Source organism: Anabrus simplex, chromosome 3, assembly GCF_040414725.1.
Source record: "Anabrus simplex isolate iqAnaSimp1 chromosome 3, ASM4041472v1, whole genome shotgun sequence".
Classification (NCBI taxonomy): Eukaryota; Metazoa; Arthropoda; class Insecta; order Orthoptera; family Tettigoniidae; genus Anabrus; species Anabrus simplex.
Window position 1 is genome coordinate 131,565,532 of NC_090267.1, and position 25,422 is coordinate 131,590,953.

A 25,422-nucleotide genomic window follows, 5' to 3' on the forward strand; every position below is an offset into this window, starting at 1 on the left:
TCAGCGTTCAGTCTGCAAGCCCCTGCTAATTAACTAAGCTCCTCCACAATCCTCTATTTGCAACTAGCTCTGTGGTCTCATTTAGTTCCACACTATAGTCACCTTGGTCTCCCTCAACTTATCTTAACTTCCATCGCCGAATCCATTATTATCCTAGGTAAGGTATCCTCCATTCGCCTCACATGACACCACAACCGAAGTCTGTTTATGCGCACAATTTCATCCATCGAGTTTATTCCAAAGTTGGCTCTTATATTCTCATTTCGAGTACCCTCCTGCCATTGTTCCCACCTGTTTGTACTAGCAACAATTTTAGCTACATTCATGTCCGTTACTTAAAAACTATTCATAAAATATCCTGCGTCCACCCAGCGTTAACTTTCGTACAGTAAAGTCTATCTGAAAACGGACCAATGCTAAGGCAATTTCGTTCGGGAGCTGACTTTTTTTCGTACAGCATTCTGTTGATATTTTTGCATAATACAGATGATTATTTTCTTTATGAGCCTAAAGGTAACAGTAAAACAGTAAATATTTACAGAATAATAACGGGTGATGGCTTACTTTTGGCCGGCCCCGTGGTGTAGGGGTAGCGTGCCTGCCTCTTACCCGGAGGCCCCGGGTTCGATTCCCGGCCAGGTCAGGGATTTTTACCTGGACCTGAGGTCTGGTTCGAGGTCCACTCAGCCTACGTGATTAGAATTGAGGAGCTATCTGACTGAGGTAGCGACCCCGGTCTAGAAAGCCAAGAATAACGGCCGAGAGGATTCGTCGTGCTGACCACACGACACCTCGTAATCTGCAGGCCTTCGGGCTGAGCAGCGGTCGCTTGGTAGGCCAAGGCCCTTCAAGGGCTGCAGTGCCATGGGGTTTGGTTTGGTTTTGGATGGCTTACTATTACTGTGTGACTTTTAAGTGTAGGCCTATAAGATAAACTAAAACCAAGCTCACCTCCACTGGGGGTGTGCATGAAAAGAGCTGCACCACCTCGGGATGAGGACACGAGTTTATTTTTTAGATGGGGGAAAAGTAAGGAAGATGTGTGTGTATCGTATGCTCATGAACAGGGTAGTAGCGCTGTGACGTATCTCCATCCCTCGTGGACTTATTGTAAAATATTGTCAAATTGTAAAATTATTTTTCTTCTTCAACCGCTTGTACCATGGCCTTGTGGGGTTTCGAGTTCTAACTGCGTCGCACATATGGATTTGCGCTATATGAAGATTGTTTTTTTTTTTTAATTAGTATTACTCAAACATTTCCGGAAACTACACCGAAGATATGAAATGCAGGATAGCTACTGTAAGCACAATTACAACAAATTTTAGATACTCAGTATCTGTATTACCATCAACTTAGCCAATCGAGCATAAGAGTCTACTTGACCTCTATCGGGCATATTATTCATAAAAACACGAAGATACCATTATTTTGTGTCTTTAGCTTTCTTATTTTATTCATGAAGTTAAGAGACTAGTTATAAGTATATCGACTGCGAAAGAAACGTGCTAATACAGTATAATACGGAAAAATTATTCGTTCCTGCAATAATTCTTTCTACAATATGGTATATGGCAATGTCTACTGGGTCATGTCATGCAGTGGCAGAAAGGTGTGATCCGATTGCCTGAAAATGAGGACGATCAGCTATGGAAGGCAAACCTAACTACAATAACTGTAAACTGATAAATCAACCCGGGAAACCACTTGTTTCGAAATATAAAATAAGTTAGATGGACAGTTTTATTCAAGACGATACGACTAACGTTTAAGGGATCTGAAAATGACATATCTGAATATTCTGTTTATCAACATGGAACCTGGAAAGAAAGAAGTCAGATTAGCTAAATAGTTACAGACTGGACCAAAAAGTGATTGGAAACCAAAATGGATGGTCCAATGGTTTATAGACAGTCACGAGAAATATAACATATTTCGGGTGGGTTTTACTATCAGTAAGCAGAGCAGGCAACATAAAGTATACTTTCAAGTTAAATTCTATAGCCCCATAGATTTTAGGAGTTGAAGAGAAGTTTTGAACTACAATCTAATATTTGCACAATGTTCAACATAAAGACAATTACAAAGCTATGAGTTTCTCTAATGATGACCTTCATAACATACGCAGTGAGTGTCTGAACGGAGATAGGATATAGTAGTATTATTTCCCTGCAAAATCACCTTCACCACTATCATCGAGAGAGTTTCCACACCACAACAGCACTAGCACAACGAGTACCAACCATGTCGACAGTTACTGTGGTCACTCTATGGACTGGTGACCACTCAGTCTCTTACAAGGGAACAATGGAAGTGTCTGCCTCTCACTAAAAATAGTCTGCACAAGTACTGGGAGAGAGTACCAAAATGATAGAAACATGTTAGAGCTTTAAGCCTGACCCTCAAAATTTAAATTTTCGAACATTTTAACTCCTAAATAACTGCAAATAGCCTGCCTCCACTGTTTCAGTACTGTCAGGACATCGTGTCCAGGGTGCGAAATCAGAAAGAAGTGGTTGTGGAGGGCGGGGGGAGAACGAATATAGGGCTTAGCTACTAGTGTTTATTTCAGGCAGTATCCGGCGGGGGGAGGGGTATAAAATTTCCCTATAATTTAATAACCCCCTCTCCTCAGAAAAATTTAAATTTTAGATATTTTTATTTGAATTTTGTTGTTATAACCAAAATGATAAATATTAGAACGTTATTCCAATCAGCTGAGAAGTTTATAAGAGACTGTCGCTTTCTTAAGAAAGGCCAGACGAGGCGCGATTTGTCCTGATTTATTGCTTTCTTAGTGGAACCTTCCTCTACCAGGGCTAAGTGTTGACTGAAAAAAAATTGTCGATTTGTACACTGCTTAGTGAATATTGTCCTATTGATACCTATCAGAATCACACCCTCTTCTTGAAGTACAGGACTGGTGTAAGCTCGAGAGCAATGACAAAGGAGGAGAGCTTCAAGTAATTTACATTTTTGCCCGGGTTTCAGATGGACTTGTCAGAATGAAACATGCATAATAGGCTGCAGTTCCAAATTGCCACTGCTGCGTTGTTTTATTGCTCAAAGTCTGGCAGTCATTTGAATTATTACTGAGGTTTTTATGAAAATATGCACAGTTAAAATCACTAATTTCAGTAATAAATTATATCTACATTCTCCTCATTATTTTATAATGAAAGAATTCCCCCCGGACAATTTTAGTGGGGCGAAACCTTTGAGATAAAATCGTCGGCGGGGAGAAATCCCTCCCATCCCCCCCCCCCGCGATTTCGCACCCTGATTGTGCCCCAGTATTATTCTCTGAAATGATTTAAGAAAAGGCTATGAAATGAAATGTCGTATGGCTTTTAGTGCCGGGATATCCCAGGACGGGTTCGGCTCGCCAGATGCAGGTCTTTCTATTTGACTCCCGTAGGTGACCTGCGCGTCGTGATGAGGATGAAATGATGATGAAGACAACACATACACCCAGCCCCCGTGTCTTTGGAATTAACCAATTAAGGTTAAAATCCCCGACCCGGCTGGGAATCGAACCCGGGACCCTCTGAACCGAAGGCCAGGATGCTGACCGTTCAGCCAACGAGTCGGGCAGAAAAGGCTATAAAAACAACAGATAGGAAATCTGCCACCTGGGCGACTGCCCTAAATGCAGATCAGTAGTGATACTCATGATGCTATGGCGACAGATGTTACATACTATACATAGTATTCCACAAGAAACCTTACTTCGTAAGCCACAATAACAGCATTTCGTGCACGGGGTATGGAAACCTATCCCTCCTCTCTGGAGGTGTAAAACTGATAAATCTGCGAGAAAAGCCTGATTTATAAATCAAACTAGCTGTGTAGCCGTGCTTCGTTACGGAATTCTAGGTTAGGTAGTCTACACGCTGTGAGCAAGATTGTATGAAATTGCATAGCTCTTAACGTTACCCTAGAAACGCGACGGGGAAGTCACCAAACATCTTTTCTCATATGAAGACCGAGTTAGGGAATTTTCACTATAATGGTAGATCCGCTTGCATACCATCAGTCACAATCAGGTTGTGGAGCTTTCATGGTAGACTTCACCCTCCATCTGCTTTTTTACATCCTCAAAAAGACTGTCAGTGGTTTACCCAGCTGAAATGAACATACATTACAATGACGTCAGTAGGAATGGCACGATTAAAAGAAATCCTTTAATATGAAGTACTCGATCAAATGAAAAACCACACATTTTCTCACTTTTAACGAACAGGACTAAGTTGCCGATCTAACTGTCCAAAGTTCAAGAGCTGGAATGACCAAGCTGCAGACTGCCTTGAGCCGTGAACACCCTTCGTCCCTTTTCGGCGGGAAGGGGGTCGAATAAAGGCGACTCCCAGGGCAAAAACTATGCCCTTTTACTAATCTGTTTTCTAGGAGTACCCGATGAGTCGGAAAGTATCAGTTCACTACACTGGCGGCGGAAAACTCCATCTGACTTGGAGGCAAATCTTTCCTCCAAGCCAGAGGAGAAACCCCATCTTCACTGCTAATTTGGAATAAAATGAATGTAGAATTTAATAAAAATGAAGAGGAAGCTTTTCTTAAGAAACGGCTCTTTTCAGGGTTGAATTTTTGTTATTTAGTGAATTGTGGTGCTATCATTTGGAATAGCCCTAATTGTTATTCTAGACCAGGCCATACTTAGCTACTACTACTACTACTACTACTACTACTACTACTACTACTACTACTACTACTCTCTAAGTGAACCTCTGCTTTAAGTATGCCCACTGCTCATTCAAAACAGCGTGTCAGAGTAGGGATCGAATAGCTGGAATACTATGATGAACCAGTGTGTTACGTACCAGCTGTATAAGAAAATGTATGAACCAGAGGAATAGCATGCTAAAGAAGAAAGTTTTCTAACTCCCCGCCTATTTCCCGCCAATATTCAGTGGCTATTATACTTGGTACGCAGCAGTAATCCCATCTATCGGAGTTAAGAGGCAGCATAAGAGACAAAGAACATCACAACAAACAATGGTCAATGTCGGGTCAATGTAATGTTATTGTTGATCAATGTTATGCGCTTTCGATATTGTAGGCGTTCACATTTAATTGTCTTCCGACTCTGAAACCACTCTTACCATAGTCGGTACGTTAAAACTGAACAAATCCTATAGGACCGGAAATTGCATTCTCTATAACTTTTGTTATGCAGTACTTTTCGATAGGACCAATAGCATAGGTATTTAAAAATTACATTTTAGGCGCCTGCCCCTAAACTACAATTTGCGCCAGGGTAAATAAAGTTGTTTATAGCTTAGACTGTAGTTTCTTATTACCCGACTCTATATACCGATTTTCATTAAATTCTGTTAATCCATTTTCTCGTGGCTCGGCGTTGATTTGAACTTCGTAACAAAAATACAAATTCATGAATATCTGTGTTATCATAGCCGGTACGGTAAAAATGTATAAGACATAAATGGTCGGAAATTTAATTCTATATAACTTTGATTATGTAATATTTATCTTTACGACCACTAATGATATAAATATTTAAGAATTAAGTTTTAGGCCTTCCCCTAAACTACCATTTCACTCAGCGTGAATAAAATTATTTATAACCTATATTGTAGCGATTTATTTCCCGATTTCGCATACCATTTTTGTTAATATAGGACCACTAATAACATAAATATTTGAAAATTAAATTTTACGCCTTCCCCTAAACTACCATTTCAATCAGCGTGAATAAAATTATTTATGGCCTAGACTGTAGCGACTTATCCCCCGACTTTTCATATCGATTTTCATTGAATTCTCTTCAGCCGTTTTCTAGCGATGCGTGTACATACAGACAGAGAGACAGACAGAAATTACGGAAAAGTAAAAAGTGCATTTCCTTGTTACTGTGGACATGACCGATACAGAAATACCATTCTTTTCGAATTCTGAGCAATGTACAGACAAAACTATATAGATAGATAGATAGATAGATAGATAGATAAGAGTTTTGTCTGTACATTGCTCAGAATTTGAAATTTCTGTATCGGTCATGTCCATAGTAACCAGGAAATGCACCTTTTACTTGTCTGTCTGTCTGTCTGTCTGTCTGTCTGTCTGTCTGTCTGTCTGTCTGTCTGTCTGTCTGTCTGTCTGTCTGTCTGTCTGTCTGTCTGTCTGTCTGTCTGTCTACGCATCACTAGAAAACGGCCAATGAGAATTTAATGAAAATCGGTATACTAAGTCGGGGAATAAGTCGCTACAATCTAGGCTATAAATACTTTTATTCACGCAGAGTCAAATGGTAGTTTAGGGGAAGGCCTAAATGTAATTCTCAAATATTTATATTATTAGTTGTCTTATCGATAAATACTACATAACCAAAGTTATAGAGAATTAAATTTCCGACCATTTATGTCTTATACATTTTTACCGTACCGGCTAGGATAACACAGATATTCATGAATTTGTATTTTTGTTGGTAAGTCGATATCAACGCCGAGCCACGAGAAAATGGGTTAACAGAATTTAATGAAAATCGGTATATAGAGTCGGGGAAAAAGAAGCTACAGTCTAAGCTAGAAACAACTTTATTCATCCTGGATGAAATTGTAGTTTAGGGGAAGGTGCCTAAAATGTAATTTTTAAATACAAATGTTATTGGTCCTATCGAAAAGTACTATATAAAAAGTTATAGAGAATACAATTTCCGATCATTTATGTCTTATTCAGTTTTACTGTACCGACTATGATAAGAGTGGTATTTCAGAGTCGGAAGAAAACCAAATGGGAAGGCCTATAATATCGAACAATGACATTATATTGACCATTGTTTATTGTGATGTTCTTTGTCTCTTATGCTGCCTCTCAACTCCGATAGATGCGATTACTGTTGCGTACCGAGTACAACAGCCTGACAGAATATTGGCGGGAAATAGCCGGGGAGTTAGAAAACTTTCTTCTTTAGCATGCCATTTCCCTTGTTCATACATTTTCTTATACAGTTGGTACGTAACAAGCTGGTTCATCATAGTATTTCAGCTATTCGATCCCTACTCTGACGAGCTGTTTTGAATAAGCAGTGTGCATACTTAAGGTAGAGCCTCACTTAGTAGTAGTAGTAGTAGTAGTAGTAGTAGTAGTAGTAGTAGTAGTAGTAGTAGCAGTAGTAGTATGGCCTGGTTCTAGAAGAACAATTTACCGAGCTCGATAGCTGCAGTCGCTTAAGTGCGGCCAGTATGCAGTAATCGGGAGATCGTGGGTTCGAGCCCGACTGTCGGCAGCCCTGAAGATGGTTTTTCATGGTTTCCCATTTTCATACCAGGCAAATGCCGGAGCTGTACCTTAATTAAGGCCACGGCCGCTTCCTTCCACTTCCTAGGCCTTTCCCATCCCATCATCACCATAAGACCTATCTGTGTCGGTGCGACGTAAAGCAAATAGCAAAAAAAAAAAAAAAGAACAATTTAGGTCTTTTCCAAATTATAGCACCACAATATTCATTAAATAACTCAAAATTCAACTCTGAAAAGAGCCGTTTCTTAAGAAAAGCTTCTTTCTCTTCACTTTTGAAGAGGGGGTTTCTCTTCTGGCTTGGAGAAAAAATTTGCCTTCAAGTCAGATAGATTTTTCCGCCGCCAGTGTAGTGAATTGATATTTTCCGACTCATCGGGTACTCCTAGGAAACATAATAGTAATTGGGCATAGTTTTTGCCCTGGGAGCCTCTACTGTTCGACCCTCTCCCCGCCGAAGAGTGTTCACGGATCACGGCTGTCTGCGGTTTGGTCATTCCAGGTCTGGAACTTTGGACTGTTAGATAGGCAATGTAGTCTTGTTCGTTAAAAGTGAGAAAATGTGTGGTGTTTCATTTGAACGAGTATTTCGTAATATGAAAACATTGCTTTTAATCGCGCCATTCCTATTGACGTCATTGTATGTTAATTTCAGTTGGGAAAACCACTAAGACAGCCTTTCTGAGAACGTAAAAAGGTATTATAATGAAAACATCCCAACCTGATTTTGACTGATGGTATGAAATTGGGTCTACTATTACATTGAAAATTCCGTCAGTCTTCATACTGTATGACAAAAGATGTTTGGTGACCTCCCGTTGCATTTGGGTAACGTTAAGAGCTATACAATTTCAGACAATCTTGCTCACAACGTGTACACTACCTAACGTATAATTCTGTATACAGTGTAGAATTCCGTAGCGAAGCACGGGTACATCAGCTAGTTTTATATATATATCGATTATAATGGCATTAAGTAAACTGATTGTTCAAAAGAAATATATCAATGGTTCAATGTCTTCAATTCCATTGTCGATAGTTCCATTGAGAAGCACAAAAGATCTCTGAACGTCAGTTACGAGTAAAATTCTCTTTCCTCAGTGCCACAACTTTGATGCAAGCGTGGAAATCCTGGGATCGCAGCTGAGTCTGGCATTCTTTCTACTTATTACATTTTTCTCGTCCGCTCGTTACGGTGTTAGTTTCGCTAGTCTTAAGAAGTCTTTCAATTTCCTGCCTTTCGCGGCCCTTCACTTTCTCTAATAGATTCTGTTATTTTTCGAGTGTATTAAAACTCTTCCATTTCTTCATCCGACTGAATTTCACTTACGGCAATGGAGGAAAACGAGCATCCTGGCTGGGAAACATAGAAGATTGGACGGGTATACGAAACCCTCAGAAGCTACTCCGCCTTGAGGAAACAGAGATGAATATGCCTAATTGATTGCCAATGACAGTGGGATTTGATAGAACATTCAGGAAGAAGAATCCTATATATTGTACTAGCTATATTACTCGGCGCCGCCCGGGCATTTTATTGTTTCCTTTAGGTATTTTATTACCTGTTAATTATGTATGAAGAGAATTTTTATAGATTTCGTTATTGTGATGTTGACTGATTAAGAATTGCTTTGTAGTTTAGAAGTTATTGCTGTGTTTAATTTCAAGTCTTATAGATTATTTTCTTTCTCGTTAATCAAATTAATCTCGGTAAGTTTGGACATTTTCTTCATCACCACTTTTCGCCATGCCTACGTAGCTGAACTGGTACTTAAACGGCATCCAGAATGCCCCAATACAACGCAGCGACCGCGGAAACTATGGATTCGACGCTAATATTGGTCGTTTTCGATTATTGTTGTACGCCATTCCCTCCCTTAGTTTTGCTAGAGGGTGTTTTACTCCTCCAGTATATTTTCGAGACAGTGATTCGTATTTGTACGAAGTTTGGTTGATATATATCCTACATCTACAATTTTGGTAATTTTCTCCTTCACACATTTCACTTTTAGGATTTGTATTACTTATTTCAAGTGGTTTTTTTTAAGTATTCTTAATTGTGACGTTAATTGATTGTTTATGAACTCTTTTGTAAATTTTTTAATTGAAATATTGTTACGAGTATAATTATACGTTTTAGCTTGAAATGATTTTGTTTTTCTTTAAAGTATTTCCTTGAGGCAGCCCAGATTGTGTGGGAAGTAACACAAACAATAATAAAAATAGGTTATAACGTAATGTATTTACGCGTCGCATTATACATGCGACTAGCTGATGTACCCGTGCTTCGCTACCGAATTCTACATTGTGTACGAGTACAGAATTCTAGGTTAGGTAGTGTACACGTTGTGAGCCAGATTGTATTAAATTGCATAGCTCTTAACGTTACCCTAGAAACGCGACGGGGAAGTCACCGAACGTCTTTTATCATATGAAGACTGGGCTAGGGAATTTTTATTGTAATGGCAGGCCCGCTTGCCTACCATCAGTCACAATCAGATTGGGAAGTTTTCATTATAATGGCACACACTCACTCTCCACCTGCCTATTTACATTCTCAGAAAGACCGTCTTAGTGGTTTTCCCAACTGAAATGAACATAGGTCATTACAATGACGTCAATAGGAATGGCGCGATTAAAAGCAATGCTTTCATATGAAATACTCGATCAAATAAAATAAAAACATTTTCTCACTTTTACCGAACATTAATACGCTGCCGATCTAACAGTCCAAAGTTCCAGAGCTGGAATGACCAAGCCGCAGACAGCCGTGATCCATGAACACTACGTCTTTTTTCGGGCAGGGAAGGGTGTCGAATAGTGGAGAGTCCCGGGACAAAAACTATGACCTTTTACTAATCTGTTTCATAGGAGTACCCGATGAGTCAGAAAATCTCAATTCACTACACTGGCGGTGGAAAAATTATCTGACTTGGAGGCAAATTTTTCCTCCAAGCTAGAGGAGAAATACTCTCTTCACTGCAAAATTCCGAATAAAATGAATGTAGAATTTAATAAAAGTGAAGAGGAGGAAGCTTTTCTTAAGAAACGGCTCTTTTCAGTGTTGAATTTTGAGTTATTTAGTGAAGTGTGGTGCTATAATTTGGAATAGGCCTAAATTGTAATTCTAGACGAGGTACTACTACTACTACTACTACTACTAAGTGAGCCTCTGCCTTAAGTGTGCACACTGCTTATTTAAAACAGCGCGTCAGAGTAGGGATCAAATAACTGGAATACTATGATGAACCAGTGCGTTACGTACCAGCAGTATCAGAAAATTTATGAACCAGAGGAATGGCTTGCCAAATAAAAAAGTTACCGAGTTCGATAGCTGCAGTCGCTTAAGTGCGGCCAATATCCAGTAATCGGGAGATAGTGGGTTCAAACCCCACTGTCGGCAGCCCTGAAGATGGTTTTCCTTTGTTTCCCATTTTCACACCAAGTGAATGGTGGGGCTGTACCTTAATTAAGGCCACGGCCGCTTCCTTCCCATTCCTAGGCCTTTCCTATCCCATCGTCGCCATAAGACATCTGTGTCGTTGCGACGCAAAGCAAATAGAAAAAAGAAGAAAGTTTTCTAACTCCCTAGCCATTTCCCGAAAATATTCAGTCAGGCTGTTATACGCGGTACGCAACAGTAATCCCATCTATCGAAGTTGAGTGGCAGCATAAGAGATGAAGAACATTCCCCTACTCTATATACCGATTTTCATTCAATTCTGTTAACCCATTTTCTCGTGGCTCGGCGCTGATATGGACTTTGCACCAAAAATACAAATGCATGCATATCCCTGTTATCATAGCCGGTACGGTAAAAATGTATAAGAAATAAATGATCGGAAATTTAATTCTATATAACTTTAGTTATGTAGTATTTATCGGTAGGACCACTAATAAATAATTGACAGTAATATTCGTCGTTTTCGATTATTTTTTTAGTATCATCCCTTCCGCCAGGGGTGCTAGGGGTGTCTTACCGCACGAAATTTTTTTTTTCCAGATAGTACAGTAAGTCATGTGTGCACCAGTTTTAGTTGAAAGCTGTGCTGGAATATAACACATGCATCCATAATCTCGGTCATATTGGACATTCTTTATTCACCCCTTCTCAACCTCCACTCCGACTGGGCCTGAAGTATGAGTTAAATGGCATCCAAAGAGTCACGGAGTTAGGGGAGTCCTGCCCCCACAGTCTTTTTTGTTTGTTTCTTTGTTTGTTTGAAAACAATGCTGGAACATACATTCATCCATAATCTCGGTTATTTTGGATATTTTCTTTCCAACCCTTCTCACCCCCGTGCCGATGTGGGTGAACTCGGTCTTAAACGACATCTGTAGTGTTAATATTCATCTCAGCGATGCCGGAAACTATGGATTCGACTTTAACCCAATGGCTGCCAAGATCCGATGTAAGCCGATGCTCTGTGAATCGTAAAACTGCCGTGATCCGATAAGCTCCGATGCCGTAAAGGCCGGTTTTCAAATACCGTTCGTTAAGGTTTAACGCAACAGATGACTCGCCTATGTATGTTGGCTGATCCACGGTATCTAACTACAAGTAAATACCATTTTCTCTCTGACAAAGAGAATATAACATTTTTATTTTTTATTTCTTTGAGAGGTTGGCACGCGCTAGCCATGTTACAGGGAGTAAAGAATACACTCCCTGCCAAGTAATGTGCGCCACGGACTTTGCGCGGCAAGTTTGTTTGACGCGAGGTATTGCTTTTATCGTATTTTTGCGTATTATACTGCGAATTTGTGTAGGGCAAGATTACAAAATATTATTCAGAACGCTTGTGTTAAAAACACATTCAGGCTATGTTGTTAGGAAAGTGATGAAAAGAGTGAGACATGCAATAACAGTTCATGTGACTGATGTTAGGCCTAATGGTGTTATCCCTTTTCAGATTACTACTACTACTACTACTACTACTACTAAGAAGAATAAGAAGAACGTTGAAAGTGAAGATGACGATGTTAATGTAACCAGCGAAATGCAAGTCACCATGGCGACGAACCTAACCTCAATTTTAATTTCAAAAACTAAAATCCTATGGAAAAATTTTAAACACAGAGATTTAAAACTTTTGACATTAAAAGACAACACAGTTTAGTGATTCTAAGAGTGACATTAACATGTATGTGAAATAATGATTACTATGTCAAATACTAATTCAAATTTTCAAAATTAATTACATAAAGTAGAAATGAATAATTCATTATTTGTTTAAACATAACGACAGAAGCGCCAACAAAGTAAATCACAGGACATATACATGGATATATCATGAATCATCAAAAAAATCATCTATATAGCTTCAAAACTGAGGCGAGTACACAATTTTCAGTAAGTTTTACCTTAATTTATGTTGGCAATTTTAGCAGTACTCCAGCATTTTAGATTGGCAGGGAAAGGGTTAATATTGGCCGTTTCCTATTACTTTTATACCTCATCCCCTTTCCACTCCCTCTCAGAGGGGTGAACACACATAAATCCATAAACTGAGCCATTTTGGACTTTTTTCAGCCCTTATCACCCTCATGCCGATGGAACTGATCTTGGACTTAAACAACATGCGGAGTGTCACTGTTCATCTAGAAAATAGATCTCAGAGAGTTAGAGTAGGTGAAGCTTTGTCTGACGCTGTAATAGTTGAGAGGGGAGTTCCTCAGGGCAGTGTTATCGGACCTTTATGTTTTCTTATATATATATACATGATATGAGTAAAGGAGTGGAATCGGAGGTAAGGCTTTTTGCGGATGATGTTATTCTCTATAGAGTGATAAATAAGTTACAAGATTGTGAGCAACTGCAACGTGACCTCGAAAATGTTGTGAGATGGACAGCAGGCAATGGTATGTTGATAAACGGGGCTAAAAGTCAGGTTGTGAGTTTCACAAATAGGAAAAGTCCTCTCAGTTTTAATTACTGCGTTGATGGGGTGAAAGTTCCTTTTGGGGATCATTGTAAGTATCTAGGTGTTAATATAAGGAAAGATCTCCACTGGGGTAATCACATAAATGGGGTTGTAAATAAAGGGTACCGATCTCTGTACATGGTTATGAGGGTGTTTAGGGGTTGTAGTAAGGATGTAAAGGAGAGTGCATATAAGTCTCTGGTAAGACCCCAACTAGAGTATGGTTCCAGTTTATGGGACCCTCACCAGGATTACCTGATTCGAGAACTGGAAAAAATCCAAAGAAAAGCAGCTCGATTTGTTCTGAGTGATTTCCGACAAAAGAGTAGCGTTACAAAAATGTTGCAATGTTTGGGTTGGGAAGAATTGAGAGAAAGAAGAAGAGCTGCTCGACTAAGAGGTATGTTCCGAGTTGTCAGCGGAGAGATGGCGTGGAATGACATTAGTAGACGAATAGGTTTGAATGGCGTTTATAAAAGTAGGAAAGATCACAATATGAAGATAAAGTTGGAATTCAAGAGGACATATTGGGGCAAATATTCATTTATAGGAAGGGGAGTTAGGGATTGGAATAACTTACCAAGGGAGATGTTCAATAAATTTCCAATTTCTTTGAAATCATTTCGGAATAGGCTAGGAAAGCAACAGATAGGGAATCTGCCACCTGGGCGACTGCCCTAAATGCAGATCAGTATTGATTGTTTATTGATTGATTGATTGATTGATTGATTTATTGATTGATTGATTGATTGAAACCTATTTTCGATTATTTTTATATATGCCACCCCCCCCCCCCTGACGCTGTAATAGTTGAGAGGGGAGTTCCTCAGGGCAGTCGAGACAGTCATAAGTGTAGTAAAATCTCTCCTTGGCCTAGCCTACATTTACTCACGTGCCTACTTCGAACACCTGGCCTGTATTCTACTGCAGAATTCTTGAGCTGACGTTGCCATGGTTATTGCTGGTCATTTCTTCATCCACTTCCTAGAGCAGGGTAGTGTGATGCCAATATCTCCAAAACGGCTGGTTTTAGGCCCTTAAAGCATGGTTTTCGGGGCCTGTAGGGCCTCGCCGAGTTTTGTTCTACGCGTTGTGAGGCTTAAAGTGAGCATTGTCTTGTCCTTCTACGACAAATTGCTAATGTGCCAAAGGGCCTAAATCTAGGGAATGGAGAGGGATGTTAAAATTTCTTATAGATAGGGTTACCCGCAGGGTCCCACAAGGTAAGTATACAAAATTTGGTTCAGATTGGTGGGACGGTATGGATTTGTATAAGGAACATGCATGCATACATACATACATACATACATACATACATACATTCTGCTTTATATAGATAAAAAGATAGATGAGGCAAGAAAGAACTGGATAACATACGTGGATCTGTACACATCCTGAGATCTCATTTGTTCGGACCTCCATAATTTAAATAAATCCATATTACTGCTATATTTCTTTATGATAAAACATCATGTATCCTGATACGCTTTACTTTGTCTATAGTGGCAATCCGTAATTGCGGAAAGTCGTTGATTCGTTCAACAAAATATATATATAGAATACTGATGATTATTATTGTTATTGTTATTATTTTAATGTAATTATTTGTTAACTGCACGTGAATTTTTTTAAGGTTCCAATAGATGAAATGGTCTCTCCTCAGCTACTGGAGTTCCGTAACTGTAGGCTGAGCATTCATTCATGCTCTCATTCAATCAATAATGAATACTCTCTCCCCAGTTAGTGGTTATCCGTGCCTGGTAGAGAAGAGTTTTCTATCCATTCAAGCATGAAACTCTTTTACAGACTTGTGTCAATAAATATTTTACAAGGCGGGGAGAAATTTAAGAAAAATAAACAGGATTGAAAATAACATATAAGCAGAACAGGCAGGACCTCCGAATGGGTCAATCTTGGCATACGAATCCTATAATGTTGTGCTGTTATTGTTGGTTTAATATGAAGTATAGCTGTGCAACCATCCGCTCTTATCGCTAATAAGAAGAAAAGTAGAAGAATGAATGTATCGGAAAAAGAAAGGAAAGGTCACGTAGGGCATACAATTGAAAGACGTCCTACGCCTCACGAAATTAATATGGTACTAGCAGAAAGTAAGGAGGCGGACACAAGGAAGTTAAACATGTAGCTATGATTCGAGGCGCAGCAACGATCTATTTGCCTAACCTATGATATGACACACTCAATAAGAAGAAGAAGCCTGTACATTTTACGAGGCATAGGACAAGAAAGAACAGCATAACAGTGATAATTAGAATACTGATTATTATGATTGCAATTATTGCCATTGTTATTATTTTAATGTAATCAATTGTTAACTACATGTGGATTTTTTAAAGGTTCCAGTAGATTTGCATAGGGCGAATTCGTTTGTGGGAATTTAAAAAGCTACAGGAGCAATATGTTGACGTTGAATCTCAACAATTGGATCATGACTTTCCATTTCGACAAACTTGCTTGCATTGACCAGAATTTGAATCACGGTCGCTTTAGAGATAAATTATCCACGAAATCATTCAGCTATCATGTTCGCAACGAGAATCGAATACGAGCTATTCGGACAAGAAACTGAAACAGCAGCAACCCCCTTCACTACGTAGATGTATATTGGATCGCTTTTCAAGAAGCGTCTAAAAAGATATCCTGGTAGAATTGCTGTCATGAATCATTTCCTTCAGGGGAGACTCCTGGACTTGGAAAACACCATTTGATACTGGGGGAGCATGCTTTCTGAATGGTAGATACAGCTTGGTACAGGCAGTTAAGTCCCTCCCAGCGGTGCCTGGCACCACCTATTGACTGGGCTAGCGGACATGCAACTGAGCGCCACTCAGCCCCAATTTTTAAAATTAGATACCTTACTCCAGATGCACAAGGAGTAGGATTGAGTAGATTTGTCAGACGAAAGCAATATAATACAATTCAAAGCAGGAACTTTCGAGGTGGTCATCGTGTCTGTCTTGACTATAATTGCCCATGAAATCTTTTAAAAAATCGACGGAGAAAACTAGAAGAAAAAGTAAAAACGAGATCATGTTCGTGAGCAAATAACAAATATTCTAGAAATAGGAGGCGCTTTATTGTGCTATTTTGAATTTTGACGGCCAAACCCGACAACACGCAGCGGATGCATATACTATTCCCAAGTCCAGTTTCTGCACGGTTATTCGGTTTCTATACTATACGTTAAACAAGGTGGAATATTCATTGCTCAGGGTGGCGTCCCAAATTTTAAGCATAGCATTCCCTTCCGAATATATCCATTCCTCTTCAGTCTTCCTTATTTTGTTCAAAAAATGCTTTGTACACAACATTCAGCTCACTAAGTCCTCCGTATAGCGTATCAGTCTATTATTATTATTATTATTATTATTATTATTATTATTATTATTATTATTATTATTATTATTATTATTATTATTATTATTATTATACATACATACATACATACATACATGCATTATCATTATAGACTGTTATGCCTTTCAGCGTTCAGTCTGCAAGCCTCTGAGAATTTACTAAACGTCGCCACAATCCTCGATTTGCAACTAGTGTTGTGGCCTCATTTAGTTCTATACCTCTTATCTTTAAATCGTTAGAAACAGAGTCTAACCATCGTCGTCTTGGTCTCCCTCTACTTCTCTTACCCTCCATAACAGAGTCCATTATTCTCCTAGGTAACCTATCCTCCTCCATTCGCCTCACATGACCCCACCACCGAAGCCGGTTTATGCGTACAGCTTCATCCATCGAGTTCATTCCTAAATAAGCCTGTATCTCCTCATTACGAGTTCCCTCCTGCCATTGTTCCCACCTGTTTGTACCAGCAATCATTCTTGCTACTTTCATGTCTGTTACTTCTAACTTATGAATAAGATATCCTGAGTCCACCCAGCTTTCGCTCCCATAAAGCAAAGTTGGTCTGAAAACAGACCGATGTAAAGATAGTTTCGTCTGGGAGCTGACTTCCTTCTTACAGAATACTGCTGATCGCAACTGCGAGCTCACTGCATTAGCTTTACTACACCTTGATTCAATCTCACTTACTATATTACCATCCTGGGAAAACACACAACCTAAATACTTGAAATTATCCACCTGTTCTAGCTTTGTATCACCAATCTGACATTCAATTCTGTTGGATTTCTTACCTACTGACATCAATTTAGTCTTCGAGAGGCTAATTTTCATACCATACTCATTGCACCTATTTTCAAGTTCCAAGATATTAGACTGCAGGCTTTCGGCATGGGCCAAACTGCTTACTACATATCCACCTAACTGAATCCCTCCCTGCCATTTTATACCTTTCAGCAGATGATCCATGTAAACTACAAATAGCAAAGGTGAAAGATTACAACCTTGTCTAACTCCTGTAAGTACCCTGAACCAAGAACTCATTCCACCATCAATTCTCACAGAAGCCCAATTATCAACATAAATGCCTTTGACTGATTTTAATAATCTACCTTTAATTCCATAGTCCCCCAGTATGGCGAACATCTTTTCCCTCGGTACCCTGTCATATGCTTTCTCTAGATCTACGAAACATAAACACAACTGCCTATTCCTCTCGTAGCATTTTTCAATTACCTGGCGCATACTGAAAATCTGATCCTGACAGCCTCTCTGTGGTCTGAAACCACACTGGTTTTCATCCAACTTCCTCTCAACGACTGATCGCACTCTCCCTTCCAGGATGCCAGTGAATATTTTGCCTGGTATACTAATCAATGAGATACCTCGATAGTTGTTGCAATCCTTCCTGTTCCCTTGCTTATAGATAGGTGCAATTACTGCTTTTGTCCAATCTGAAGGTACCTTACCAACACTCCACGCTAATTTTACTACTCTATGAAGCCATTTCATCCCTGCCTTCCCACTATACTTCACCATTTCAGGTCTAATTTCATCTATTCCTGCTGCCTTATGACAATGGAGTTTATTTACTATCCTTTCCACTTCCTCAAGCATAATTTCACCAACATCATTTTCCTCCTCCCCATGAGCTTGACTGTTTGCAACACCACCATGATGATTTCCTTTTACATTGAGATGATGTTCAAAATATTCCCTCCACCTCTCCAGTGATTCCCTGGGATCTGTTATGAGTTCACCTGAATTACTCAAAACACTGTTCATTTCTTTTTTCCCTCCCTTCCTAAGATTCTTTATTACTGTCCAGAAAAGTTTCCCTGCTGCTTGACCTAGCCTTTCCAGGTTATTACCAAAATCTTCCCATGACTTCTTTTTGGATTCAACAACTATTTGTTTCGCTCTGTTTTTTTCATCTACGTACAAATCCCTGTCTGCCTCGGCCCTTGTTTGGAGCCATTTCTGATAAGCCTTCTTTTTACGTTTACAGGCTGCTCTCACTTCATCATTCCACCAAGATGTTCGCCTTTTCCCATCTTTACACACAGTTGTTCCTAGGCATTCCCTTGCTGTTTCTACTACAGCATCCCTGTATGCCACCCATTCACTTTCTATATCCTGAACCTGCATACTGTCTACTGTTCGATACTTCTCACTAATCATATCCATGTACTTCTGTCTAATTTCCTCGTCCTGGAGATTTTCTACCCTTATTCGTTTGCAGACAGATTTCACTTTCTCTACCCTAGGCCTAGAGATACTTAGTTCACTACAGATCAGATAATGGTCTGTATCATCGAAAAATCCCCGAAAAACTCGTACATTCCTAAAAGATTTCCTGAATTCAAAGTCTGTTAAGATATAGTCTATTATGGATCTGGTACCCCTAGCCTCCCATGTGTAGCGGTGAATAGCCTTATGCTTGAAGAATGTATTCGTAACAGCTAAACCCATACTAGCACAGAAGTCCAGCAAACGCTTCCCATTCCCATTCCCATTAGCTTCCATATCTTCCCCACATTTACCAATCACCCTTTCGTATCCTTCAGTTCTATTCCCAACTCTCGCATTGAAATCGCCAATTAGCACTATTCTATCCTTGCTGTTGACCCTGACCACGATGTCACTCAATGCTTCATAAAACTTGTCAACTTCATCCTCATCTGCACCCTCACATGGTGAATACACGGACACAATTCTTGTCCTAATTCCTCCCACTGACAAATCTACCCACATCATTCGCTCACTTACGTGCCTAACAGAAACTATGTTGCGTGCAATGGTATTCCTGATAAAGAGCCCTACCCCAGACTCTGCCCTTCCCTTTCTAACACCCGCCAAGTACACTTTATAATCTCCTATCTCTTCCTCCTTATCTCCCCTTACCCGAATATCACTTACTCCTAGCACATCCAGATGCATCCTCTTTGCTGACTCAGCAAGTTCTACCTTCTTTCTTCCATAAGCCCCATTAATATTGATAGCTCCCCATCGAATTCCATTTCGTTCGCCAAGTTGTTTCCAAGGAGTCCCTCGCCTGTCAAATGGGAGTGGGACTCCATTACTCCCATAGGTCCGAGGCTTGCTTAAAGTGTTCTGATATCGGTAAATTCATGAAGCAGGATGCTGCCCTACTTGCACATAGTCCAAGTGAGGATCTCTCCTCTAACGGGTTATGGACCACCGGTGAATTGTGTAGTCCTAGCCGCCTGAGCACAAGGAGGGCCACGACTCAGAATATGTCCGAAATGCCCACTCCCATTCCATAGCAACTGGTATCCCGACTCTCAGGACCACTTACTAGGCCACTCAGCCGTTGCCCATGGTTCACGAACTAGGACGTGACTACAGTAACCCACAAACATGAACCATTATTATTATTATTATTATTATTATTATTATTATTATTATTATTATTATTATTTATTCCGGCTCCAAGACTAAATGGTTAGCGTGCTGGCCTTTGGTCCAAAAGGTCCCGGGTTCGATTTCCGGCCCGCTCGGTGATTTTAACCTTCAATGGTTGATTCCAATGGGTCGGGGACTCGGTGTGTGTGCCGTTTTCATCATTATAATTCATCATAGCTAGAGCTCCATCTTCATAGACGCGCAGGTCACCTATACGTCGTCAGCTCGAAAGACCTGCAACAGGCCTCTTCGGGGGCCACACGTCATTGCCATTATTATTATTATTATTATTATTATTATTATTATTATTATTATTAGCCGAAACCCGTCAAAACATGATGGTCAATGGGGTAAATATTTAGTGAAGGTTTTATATATATAAGATATGGCCTTGAAGTTCTAGCGAGCGCTTTGGCGAATCAGAATGCTACATTTTTCTTTAATAATTAAAAAAAAAACATGGCAGGAAATGTTTATACTTTTAACGACACTCTGAAAATCTACAGACCAAGAGTTTTCGTCAGAATGCTTCACGATGTCAATCGGTTCAGCCGTTTTCACAAAATCGCTGTAACAAATCAGCCATAGATTATTATTCTTTACTTGGAAATGTGCCACTCCGCAGGCAAATGCAATGAAGGAGGATATAACCGATGCCTCTGAGGTACTAGTTCAAGAAGGAAGTAATTGTATTTATGTATTTATTTATTGAACATATGGCTTTCAGAGTTTTGACTGTCCAGGGACACGTTTGGTTTGCCTGGTGCATGTCTCTCTATTTCACGCCCATGGGGAAACCCCGTATTTGGGTATAAGATGATTATGAGGCAGGGAGAGTGAAACCTGGCGTCGGCAAAAACCTTACTCTTGTCGAATAACACCAAAGTTTCTGCTCAAGTGTCAACGTCCCCATCCGACGGACGAATCACCAACATCACTACATGTGAACACTGTGGGGAGGGCTGGAATTGAATCCAGACTTTTGGCAAGCAATTTAGTGATTAGATATTGAATAATGGAAATTAAAAACCCACTAACTCCAGTAAATCAAATTTTACAGGAGGGACAAAAGGCTATTTTGTGGCCATGTTTCCCATTAAAACATCTTGATATTTTTTAAGTTACAGTACTACCTTAGTATAAACAAGCAATGAATATCAAAATAACGATAGCTAGAGGTACAGTGGAATATTTATGGAAAGCAGAAACTCGCTAACTCCGTGGAATAAGTGTGAATTCCACGAAATAATAAACAACTTGTAGCTGGCTATTTACCTTCGGATTTGGGTGTTTTGTGCTACACAGGGATGGTAAGCTACGCTTGCAATATTTTTCAATCATAAGCTTGAAAAAGGAAAAAAAGTGGAGTTAGGTGGTGTTTGATTTCAATGATTCAATTGTATACCCCACCTCTTTTCTTTTTCTAGTGATTGAACGTCGCACTAGCATATCAAGATTTTCGGCGACGAAAGGATGGGAAAGGACTAGGATAGGGAAGGTAGCGGCCGTGGCCTTAATTAAGGCATAGCTCCAGAATTTGCCCGATATGAAAATGGGAAACGACTGTAAACCATCTTCAAGGCTGCCGATGGTGGGATTCAAACCCGCTATCTCCCGAATGCAAGCTCATAGCTATACAATCCTAACCACACGGCCAACTCGCTTGGTAACCACCACCTCTCCTACACTGGCAGCCAACATTCTGATGGTGTAATTTTTTCCACCAACGGGTCTCGAACCGGCTAACCTGAACTTGAGGAACATCAGGAACAGAATTACCCCAGAACAAAGATTGTGTATTTAGTGTTCGTAGATTTAAAGAAAGTCTATGATTCAATCGATAGGGAAATACTGATGAGGGTCGCGGGGGTACTGAAGACGCATGTTCGGCTTCTTGGCTGAATGGTCAGCTTTAAGGCCTTCGATCCTAAAGGTATCGGGTTCGAATCCAGACCGGATGAAGGATTTTAGCCTATGCTTCGAGGACAGGGATTTTGTGCTTGCCCCAAAACTCAGTTCTTCATATAAACACAACTAGAGTCCTGAAGTACAAACGGACCCATCAACGCTCTTTACCAGTTGGCTTGCAGAGTGAGGTTGTTGGTAGAGATTTGTATAATATCATTTGTGTAAATGTTAGTTTTTATCTATTAAATTGAATTTAAATTGTTCTCTTTAAAATTATTACGATACGCTGAACTGTTATTTAATTTTCATTACACTGATTCATTTTAATATGTAAATAATAGCAGAAAATATCCATAACAACTCAAAGACACAAAAATGCATTCAACTTTCAAATAGGCACTGAAATCTAAAATAGGCACAAAAAGGCAAAATAATAACTGGCCCTAACGTTCCCAAGTATATGGAAATATGTTTACCTCAATGTGACACTTTGATATATCCACCCAGATAAGAAAAAGCATTTTGCCTAACTCTCGGGTTCTACAACACAACACATCTCACTATCAATCACCACAGAATACATCCCTCCACCACATAGGTTTGGCGTCAGAAAGGGGATCCGGCCGTAAAACAGGGCCAAGTCATGATGTGCAACACAGTTTGCACTCGGAACCCCAGCAGGTGTGGGAAGAACAGCAGAAGTAGTAGAAGAAGATACTTATGTATTTTCCCAGGATCATAGTAAATAATAATAAGTGTATCGGTAATCGAATCAATGAACAGAGCTCGTAGTTAAGTCCAGTTGATATTCTGTGGGAAAGAAGTGAGCTGCCAGGGGAAAATATCCAGATATTGTTCTGTTTAGTCGGCTTTGCTATATGGGAGTGAAAACCGGGTAGACTCAGGATATCTTACTCATGAAGTAGCGAGAATCATTGCTGGTACAAACAGGCGGGAACAATGGCAAGAGGATACTCGCGATAAGGTGATACAAGCTAAGTTAGGAATGAACTCCATGTACACTGTGAACAACTGAATTAGAGATAGCTGCCGTTTTGACAAACTGGCACTATGGTCAGCACGGCGAATGTAACAGTTCGGCGTGGCACATGACTGCGATGTTGTCAGACCTCGCACTGGCCGAGTGAGTAAGGATACGGACATGCCGGGTGGATTACTCCTCACTCAGCGATCATCACTGTAGGAAGCTGAGAGATGCAAAACAAACCCATATATTTCAATAGTGGCGTTCTTACCGGCACTTCACTCATCCCTCTTCTCTTCGCTCCTCCCTCAAGAATCAAATCGGTTCTTTTTTTTTTTTTTTTTTTTTTTTGGGAGCTATGTGCTTCTTGAGTGATGTTCTGTGATTGGTTGGCTCAAGACAATGGCCGCCTACTAATAATATTATCGGCCTATGTTCATTGAAGGTAAAATACCAATATTAACTGATATCGTCAACATTCAGGAGACGCACACAACAGATGAACAGGACTTGGATAGAAGAGGACGAATATTGGGCTATACCCTAGTCGACGCTATCTACCATCAGCAGTATGGAATTGCCACCTATGCCAAATCCAGTCTTACAGGAGTTCGGGTTGTTGGGTCAAGTGTTAAGGATCTCATTTTCTCTATAGTAGTACAGGTTAATAACGTAACAGTTGTTAACGTGTATAAGCCTCCTAGCTTTTTGCTAACCTTCAGCCATCCCTGCAATTACACCGGCGATTTTAACAGCCATCATACTAACTGGCGATATGACACAGTTGATGAAGATGGTGAGGCATTAATTCAGTGGGCTGAAATATTCGATTTGCACCTAGTTTTTTGATGTGAAAGACAAGGGCACTTTCAATTCTACTCGCACGAGAATAGACTACAACCCCGACCTAACATTTGTGCCCACGGATTGCTTTGATCAACCTCTCAGTATTACACGTACAATATTGTCGAGTTTCCCAGTCCTGTTGGAAGCAGGTATGAAGATACCCCTGGTGACCTCAGTACCTTTACCCAGGTGGAATTTTAATCGTGCAAACTGGGATAAATTCTCTAAAGATTTTGATCAGAAGCTGTGTGATACAAATCTAGAACCAACTGCTAGTAACTATGATGACTTCGTCAGCTTAGTCATTTCAGCTGCCAAATCAAACATTCCGAGAGGTTTCAGAAAATATTATGTGCCCGGTTGGAATCCAGAAAGTGAGGCCCTGTATGAAGAATATCAAACAACAGGCAGCCATGAAGTAGGTTCACAGCTTCTACGGTCATTAGACAAGAATAGGAGAGAAAAGTGGGAAGCAACAGTGAAAGACATGGACTTTGCAAAATCGAGCAGAAAAGCTTGGAGAGTCTTAAATCGACTTACTGGAAAACATTATTCTAAAAAGCAGTGCACCAACTTGAGCCCAGATGACATTGCAAATAGAATGGTTGAAGTCACCCGAGCCAAAAGATATAAATGCCATACGAAAACTGTGAAACGTAAGCTCACCGAGCTCAAACATGGAACCAAGAATAATGAGGAACTCTCTAGGCCACTCTCTATTCAGGAAGTTGAAGTTGCTCTCAAAATGTTGAAAACTGGCAAGGCTGCTGGCTCTGATAATATCTACAACGAATTTCTTCGAAATATGGGTCCACATAGCATAAAGTGGATCACTTCTCTTTTTACTTACCATCCTTCAGACTAACAACCTGCCAAAGCAGTTCAAACGGTCAAAGGTGATCGCCCTTCTTAAACCTGGAAAGTCGGAGCAGAGACCTGAAAACTACCGCTCAATAGCACTTCTCAGTTGCAATTATAAACTCTTGGAACGAGTCCTCCTCACTAGGATACCACCACTCATTGAAGCTGTAATCCCCCAGAGCAAGCTGGTTTCAGAAGAAATCGCAGCTGCACTGATCAAGTTTTGTCTCTTACCACTCACATCAAGCCAGGCTTCCAAAAGAAGTTAAAATCAACAGCTGTCTTTATTGATCTGACAAGTGCATATGATACTGTCTGGCGACATGGACTAATTCTTATAAAGTGCTGGAAATAATTCCCTGCTTGGAAATTGCAAGCCTAATTTCCAACATGCTCTGTGAGAGAGTTTGTAGTATTCCTGGGTGATTCTAAAAGTCGCAAAAGAAAATTAAATAACGGTCCGCCACAGGCATCTGTAGTGGCCCCAGTTCTCTTCAACCTCTACATCCATGACTTACAATCAACCACAGCTACGAAGTTCTTCTACGCAGACGACATTGCACTGGTAGCTCAAAGCAGAAATTTTGAGGATGTAGAAGGCATTCTTTCAGCAGACTTGGTCAAAATGGCAACATTCTCTAAGTCTTGGCGTTTGATCCCAAGTGCTTCTAAGACCGAGGTTTCATGTTTTCATCTCAGCAACCGACTCGCAAACTACGAGCCATCTGTTTTATTCCTTGGTGAAAAACTAAAGTACAACCCGTTCCCGCAATGTCTAGGAGTCACACTGGACAGAACTCTGAGCTACAAAGAACATCTCAC

General features: G+C 40.1%; 1 protein-coding gene across 1 annotated transcript in view; it reads right to left on the reverse strand.

The window, feature by feature from the left end:
- Positions 1 to 25,422, reverse strand: part of LOC136866059 (uncharacterized) — a 158,562-nt gene that overhangs the window by 86,666 nt on the left and 46,474 nt on the right. The gene's annotated exons all lie outside the window — the stretch shown is intronic.